General features: G+C 45.7%; 1 pseudogene; it reads right to left on the reverse strand.

Moving 5' to 3' along the window:
- Nucleotides 1-7288: 7288 nt before the first annotated feature.
- Nucleotides 7289-8289, reverse strand: Rpl13a-ps10 (ribosomal protein L13A, pseudogene 10; annotated as a pseudogene).

An 8289-nucleotide genomic window follows, 5' to 3' on the forward strand; every position in this document is an offset into this window, starting at 1 on the left:
CTGCTTCCCTTGTTCCTCCCTGGATATCACTCACTCATCTTCTTGCCCTGAATGTTTTCATTTGATTCCTCCAGATGCAGAGCCTGAGACAAGTATCCTAGGACAAAAGAAATAGGTTATTGGGAAGGTGACTTCAGGTGACTGCAGGGGGCTGAGCAGGCAAAGAACCATGAGATGTGAGGAAACTGATCAAGATGGATTCAAGAATAGCTCCTATCCCTGAGACCTCCAGGACATAGGGGAAACCGCCCTTGGGGACCCGCGCCAGAGGACGAGGGTGTGGTACTGTCTACACCTGCAAGTCATTGATTGAGGACACTCCCAGAATTACTGATAGGGCCACGGTGGTGCATACAATTAATCCCAGCACTCAGGAGGAAGGGGCAGTCAGTTCAAAGCCAGCCTTGTCTACAGGAGCAAGTTTCAGAATAGCCAGGGTGACAGAGTGAAACCCTGTCTCAAAATAATAAAATAAAATAAAACAAAACAAAACAATACTGCTGTCACGTGAAAATGCCAAGAACCCAAATGGGGGGCACTGAAGCCTTGCCTTCTCCGTGTCAGTTCCTATGAGGGTTGTCCAGCTGTCCCGAGACCAGACTCCAGAGAGAAGGGGTCCAGATCTGTGGTCTGAGCTCTTTTCTGAAGCCTCCAAAAAGCATGAGAAACACACAGTCACACTGGAGGGGGGCAGGGGTCACACACTCTCATGTCAGATTTTAATTTTATAAATAAATGTCCATTGACACGTTTTTGTCTAAGATGTCTTCTCCTTCTCCTTCTCCTTCTCCTTCTCCCTCCCCTTCCCTTTCCCCTTCCCCTTTCTTTTTTTTTTTCTTTTTCTTTTTCTTTTTTTCGGAGCTGGGGACTGAACCCAGGGCCTTGCGGTTGCTAGGCAAGCGCTCTACCACTGAGCTAAATCCCCAACCCCCCACTTCCCCTTTCTTTCCTCTTCCTCTTATTCTTTTTCTTCTGCCTCCTCCTCCTTCTCTTTTTTATTTTTGGAATGTGCCTCCTTCAAATGTGTCCCCAGAGCTGAAACCTATGATTTTAAGTGCATTTATGACTCTGAAGTGCATAGTTAGCAATTTCATTCCTTGGGCTACATGAGGATTATCAGACGATAATCAGATTCTGTTACTGGTATATAGCTAAGGGTCAGTCCCAACTCTTACAGGACAGACATCAATGACGCCAGCAAGCACAGGGCTTCATCATATACTCACCTAATCATATCAGTGTCTCATCCCACTTTCATAGTCACGCATTATGTTTGCCAGCCTTCACTAACTTACTAACTTCAGTATGATAAAAGGATACCACCGGGCTTGTGAGGGGAGGGCTTGGTACTAAGGGTTGAACCCCGGACTTGCACATGGTAAGCATGTGCTACACCACTGAACTGAACAGCCAGCCATGAGATCTCTTTTTTTTCTTTTCTTTCTTTCTTTCTTTCTTTCTTTCTTTCTTTCTTTCTTTCTTTCTTTCTTTTTTTTTGGAGCTGGGGACTGAACCCAGGGCCTCGCACTTGCTAGGCAAGCGCTCTACCACTGAGCTAAATCCCCAACCCCATGAGATCTCTTTTTAATTTAATTTTTATTAGTCATACAATTACCTCTGACTACAATGTAGTCCGTCACTCAGAGCAGCATTTCACACTGTGCCAGAGGGCAGCTTGAAGTTGGGGTAGGGCAGTGCTCTGGACCCAGGATGTTTGCTTGGTAGTTCTCCAAGGGAAGCTGTTTGTTTAGGCAGGCCCTGGAGATGTGATGAGGGTTCACTAATCTGGCTTCTCTGTACTCCAGTAGGCTGGAGAGATGGCTCAGCAGTTAAGGGCACTGGCTGCTCTTCTAGAGGTCCTGGGTTCAATTCCCAGCAACCACATGGTGGCTCACAACCATCTGTAATGGGATCTGATGCCCTCTTCTGGTGTGTCTGAAGACAGCTACAGTGTACTTATACATAATAAATAAATAAGTCTTAAAAAAAAAAAACGAGTTTGGGGGGCCAATGTGAAAAGGCAGGGAAGGTGGCCCATGTTACCGTGAACGTGAGTAGCCGTACCTCCAACTTTTGGCTCTTTGGGGTACTGCACCTTCATTTCCTTGTCTTCAGACTGTATTTGGTGAAGGGCTGTGCCCACAGTTCAGACAAGGGTACACTCCCTGTACTCGAAGCCTCTTTTGTCACAGGCAGTGGCCCTGTGATCTGCTGCAGACACCTGCATTAAAGGCAACTTGCAGAGAGGCTGTGACATCCTTGTCCTGCCCACCTTTCGTACTCTAGACAGAGAGACTGAATATCTGGAGTTCTAGCGTATCTTGCGGTCCCGAAGGATCAGTAAATGATGATTTTTAAAATAGGCCATTCAGGAGTGACATCAGAAAACCAGTAAACAGGGAAGCTCTAAGATGGCATCTCTCCATAGAAACATTGATAAAATAAGCTGAGATGTCAGGATGAACTTTGTAGGCACTCGAAAAAAAATAGATTAATGTCTATAGCAACCAGGCAAACAAAGAATTAAAAAAAAAAAAAAGCTGGCCTGAAAAATTCTAGGGCAGGTTTATGACGCTTTTACTCACCTTTGCCGCTTGTCTTCCCCAGTGTAGCGCCTGCCTCTGTCTTAAAGCAACAGGAGCAGCTGCTTTACAACACAGAGGGAGCTGGGTGATGGTGCACACCTTTAATCCAGGTGCCTGGGAGGCAGAGGCAGGCAGAGCTGTATGAGTTCCAGGCCAGCCTGATCTACAGAGTGAGTTCCTGGACAGCCAGGGCCACACAGAGAGACCCCGTCTTGTAAAAACAGAAACCACAGACAAACCACAGAGGGAATTCCTTCCTTCTGTTCAGGGCTGATCAAACATTCATTGATCAGCTTAAAGATAGGACACTACTCCAAACTGTACCTGGGGTAGAGTTTATAAGAAGAGACCCACAAAGGACCAACCAGCTCAAAGAAGCTAGGCAAGTAGAAAGTTGAAAAGCGGTTGTGTTCTGGGAGAAAGGATGATAAATCCGTCTCTTTAGGATACACCATCACCTCTCACCCAGCAGTCACAAAGCATCCAGATTCCCAAGCCCGCTAGTAAACTGTGGGCTGACCTTCCTTCCATTCTCCCTTTGGTTAAAATTGGTTTTGAGACAGACTTTCTCTGTGTGGAACCTGCCTGCTCTGGAGACCAGATTTGCTCTGGAGACCAGATTGGCCTGGAATTCACTGTGTATCCCAGAGATGACTCTGAACTCATAGCAATCCTCCTGTCATAGCCTGAAGGTTGGGATTGCAGGTGTGAGCCACCACACCCAGCCTTTCAGACCCTCACTAGGCACTGCCACTTTTTTTTTTAAACAAAAATATCATCTAGATCGATAACTTCAAAGGTTAAGAAAGTGAAACCAGGGGTTGGGGATTTAGCTCAGTGGTAGAGCGCTTGCCTAGCAAGCGCAAGGCCCTGGGTTCAGTCCCCAGCTCCGAAAAAAAGAAGAAAAAAAAAAAAAAAAGAAAGTAAAACCAGGTGGGGAACCTGGGTCTTATGATAGAGAGGTTGTACCTAGGAACCTGGCTGAGAGATGACCCAGGGGTCAAGTAAGAGCATACATTTCTTCACAGGGCTTTGTCTCAGGATGCTGCTTCTCTCCACGCTGCCATGTGGTCTTTATTTGTTCTCTAGGACTAAATCCAGGAACCATTTGAACAGCAATATAAACTGCCTTACCATCGAACCTAGTTCCTACCGTTCTTCTGCCTTGGTAGCCTATGCATATGTAGGCAAGCACTCATAAAATAAAAAGAACTTTATTTTTTAGAATCACAAAGGTGAGGGGTTGGGGATTTAGCTCAGTGGTAGAGCGCTTGCCTAGCAAGCGCAAGGCCCTGGGTTCGGTCCCCAGCTCTGAAAAAAAAAAAAAAAAAAGAAAAAAAGAAAAGAGAAAAAAATCACAAAGGTGGAGAAATTTTCAACACATTCCTAATGTCCACTAGGTTAAATAATAAGACACAAGGAAAATGCTAAAGTATCTTCAGCTAGGTATAGTGCACACACCTGTAATGAGAATGAGTTTGAGGCCAGTCTGGGCAACTTAGCCAGATCCCATTTAAACAAAAAGGTTATGGAATGAAATAAAAATATAGAAAATATACTGTAAAACAACTGAAGTCGAATGAAATAAAAACCTAGAAAACCAAATGTGTGTACAGGAAAGATGTACTAACAGGGAAATTTTGAGTTCAACTACATATATCACAAAAGAAATGATCAGTGTGGGGAGGCAGACTGTGGTGCAGCATTCAAAAAGCTGAAGCAAGAAGACTAGATGTGACGCCCCCTGCCCCCAGGAGCAGAGATGACAGATAGATGGGGTGGGGGGGAGGTGTCCAGAAGCTCCGTGAATAGTAAGGGCACACTGGGACCAGCTTCAGGGAGACAGATCAACTTTACTTGGGGTGATTCAAGGGTTATGTAGTTTTGAGTTAAGAGGGTAGGAATATCCAAGGTAAGCAAAGGTCATTGGCTGAAGGCTTAATGTACTCAGATGTCTCATTATCATAGGGAAGGGTTCTAGGAATCTCAGGTTCTAGCTGAATGGGTTCTACCGGGAGAAAGGAAGCTGGACCTGTAATCTTAACCAAGGAATGACATTCCATTTGCAGGTTTACGGTAGGATGTGGGGTCTGGGATTGTAATGGCTATTCCTGGTTGTCAACTTGACTTTATCGGGAATGAACTACAATCCAGAATTGGAGGGCTCACGTGTGATCCAGGTCTTGAAGCTAGAAGACACAAGTTTCTGATCTGGATCTTGACATGGAGATCTTGAGGCATAGTGGCCATGATAGGCTTAGATCCAAGCAAAGTAGTACCTGCCTTTAATCCCAGGAGACTAAGGCAAGGAAATCTCAAGGTCATCTTAGGACAAAACAAGTCCTAGATCCAGGCATGGTGGTACACATCTTTAATCTGGGCCATATGTCCTGCTGGAGACCTACATAAAGACATTGGAAGAAGGAAGATTTGCTCTTCTTTGCCTGCTTGTATTTACTTGCCAGCACATCTGTTGAAATCTACTTCTACAGAAGATCAGCTGAAACAACTAGTTTCATGGGACTGAGCAACTGCTAGATTCTTAGACTTCCCATTCACAGCTGACCATTTTTGGGGTATTCGGACTACAGACTATAAGTCATCACAATAAATTCCCTTGATATATAGAGACATTCCATAAGTTCTGTGATTCTAGAGAATCCTAACTAAGACAAACTGGTACCAGGAGTGGGGTGTGCTCCTACCAGGAGCCACACATTCAATTAATTGGAAGTTCAAACTTCCCCCTGGCCATTTTGGGTTTCTAATGCCCTTAAACCAACAGGCTAAGAAAGGAATAACAGTGTTAGAAGGGATGACAGGTCTAGATTACCAAGGGGAAATTGGATTTTTTTTTCACAATGAAGGTAAGAAGGATTATGTCTGGAGTGCAGGAGATCCCTTAGGTTGTGTCTTAGTACTACCATGTCCTATGATTAAACTACAACAGCCTAATCCAAGCAGGATGACAAAGGACAAAAGACCCATCAGAAATGAAGGTATGGGGGCTGGGGATTTAGCTCAGTGGTAGAGCGCTTACCTAGGAAGCGCAAGGCCCTGGGTTCGGTCCCCAGCTCCGAAAAAAAGAACCAAAAAAAAAAAAAAAAAAGAAATGAAGGTATGGGTCATTTCACCAGGAAAAGAGCCAAGAAGACCTGCTGAGGTGCTTTCAGAGGATGGAGGAAATACAGAATGGGTAGTAGAGGAAGGTAGTTATAAATACCATGTAAGGCCACATGACCAGTTGCAAAAATAAAGACTATAAAGTAATATGATTGCTTCTGTTTTATATTATTAACACAATTGTATAGCTAACGTGCTTTTTTCCAATTTCTTTAGTATCAATTGGTATTCAAGTTGAGATACTAAAAGAATGCTCCCAAAGGACATTGCCCCATTTTAATTTACAAGTGTGTTTGCGATAGTACAAGGAATAGTTGTATCATGTTAGGGGCACTTATGATCTTGTTATTGTTTCATGTGGACATGAGATATTATTTGTGTCAGGTTGACAAGGGGTAGAGTGTAATGGCTATTCTTAGTTGTCAACTTGACTACATCTGGAATGAACCACAATCCAGAATTGGAGGGCTCACCTGTGATCCAGGTCTTGAAGCTGGAAGACACAAGTTTCTGACCTGGATCTTGGCATGGAGATCTTGAGGCACAGCAGCTATGAAAAGCTTAGGTCCAGGCAAGGTTGTACATGCCTTTAATTCCAAGAGATAAAGCCTAGCATATACAAACCATCACAGGGACCCACCCCCCACCCAGGTTAAGAAGAGAAAGCCTTACAAAGGGAGTCCACCACTTTGCAGTGAGCACAGAAGGCTACCCAGACAATGGTAGACTTCAACCTTAATTATCAGGGCAACAGCTGACAGCTGCTTCTTCTTCTTCTTCTTCTTCTTCTTCTTCTTCTTCTTCTTCTTCTTCTTCTTCTTCTTCTTCTTCTTCTTCTCCTTCTTCTTCTTCTTTTTCTTCTTCTTCTTCTTCATTATCATCATCTTCTCCTCCTCCTCTTCCTCCTCCACCTCCTCCTCCTCTTCCTCCTCCTCTTCCTCCTCCACCTCCTCCTCCTCTTCTTCCTCCTCCTCCTCTTCCTCCTCTTCCTCCTCCTCCTCTTCTTCCTCCTCCTCCTCTTCCTCCTCCACCTCCTCCTCCTCTTCCTCCTCTACCTCCTCCTCCTCTTCCTCCTCTTCCTCTTCCTCCTCCACCTCCTCCTCCTCTTCCTCCTCCTCATCTTCCTCCTCCACCTCCTCCTCCTCTTCCTCCTCTTCATCCTTCTCCTTCTTCTTCCTCCTCCTCTTCCTCCTCTTCCTCCACCTCCATCTTTATTTAAGTCAAATAATTTATTAGCCATAGGACCCTCCAGAAAAATATTGCCTTGTGGTCTGTTGGGAAGCAGCAAAGGCAGCACCTGTATCTTGTCATCATCTTCAGTGTGCACTTCTAAGTCCCAGCCCAGCTGTGCAGCCCTCATTTTCATAGCTTCGGGATATGGTATTGGGACACGTGGGAGGGTCAGCCCTGCTACTCATTTTGAAGTCATTCCATGGTTATCACTTTAATATAAAACTCAGTTGTCTAAATGTACCCACTACCCACAGGAGCAGTGATAAGGAACCTTTGGCCCCCACTTCCCTGGTGGGCAGTGGAGGAAGGGCAAGCCAAGAAGGCTAGAGGCACAGTCTTTATTGGGTTCACACTAGCAATCTATTGGTCTTGAGGACCTCTGTGAACTTGCAGATTTTCTTCTCCACATTGTTTTCTGCCTGTTTCCATAGCCTCAAGGGCTGCTGCTTCTTCTGATAGTGGATCTTGATCTTTTCCTAACGTTTCTCCTCCAGAGTGGCTGTCACTGCCTGGTACGTCCACCTACCTCATGAGCCAGACGCCCCAGGTAAGCAAACTTTCTGGTAGGCTTCAGCCGCACAGCCTTGACGGCGGCAGGGACCACCATCTGCTTTTCCTTGTCATGGGGTGGAGGGATCCCATTCAACACCTTGAGGCGTTCCAGGGCAGCCTGGCCTCTCTTGGTCTTGTGGGGCAGCATGCCTCCCACCGTGCGCCAAAAAATGTGGCTTGGGACTCGGAAGTGGTAGGGACCTCGAGAAAGGCTGGTGTTTATCCGCTTTCGGAGAGAGGCCAGATACTTTAACTTGTTTCTGTAGAAATTTCCAGAAATGTTGATGCGCTCACAGCGCACAGCCACCACCTTCCAGCCCAGCTGTACCTGCTGGGCCACAATGGCTGCCAGGCGGCCCAGAAGATGGCCCCGGCCATCCAATACTAGAACCTGCCCCTCCTCCATCTTCAGCAGCTGCCTAGGAAGAGCAGCTGGCAGCTTCTTACAAAGTGAGGTCCTATCTCTTACACCAAAACAATAATAAAAGGTGGTTGTGTTTTACTTTGCTGTGTAAGGGCTTTTTGTTTGCATTTGAGACAAGGTCACACTCACCGAGTAGCCCTGGAACTCTGTATGTTGACCAAGTTTGCAGCAAACTCATAGAGATCAGCCAGACTCTGATTTCCAAGTGCTGGAATCAAAGGTGTGCGGCACTGTGTCCAACAGCACAATGGTTGCCAGACTCGGGCTTTTTGTAACTAAAAAGGTATATGGTTCAAACGGGAGAGTGTGTGCTTGACATCTAAGGCCCCCTTCTCCATCACGGATGATTGTGCAGATGTGCAGATGTGTGTG

The sequence above is a fragment of the Rattus norvegicus genome, chromosome 14 (assembly GCF_036323735.1).
Source record: "Rattus norvegicus strain BN/NHsdMcwi chromosome 14, GRCr8, whole genome shotgun sequence".
In the NCBI taxonomy this organism is placed as follows: domain Eukaryota; kingdom Metazoa; phylum Chordata; class Mammalia; order Rodentia; family Muridae; genus Rattus; species Rattus norvegicus.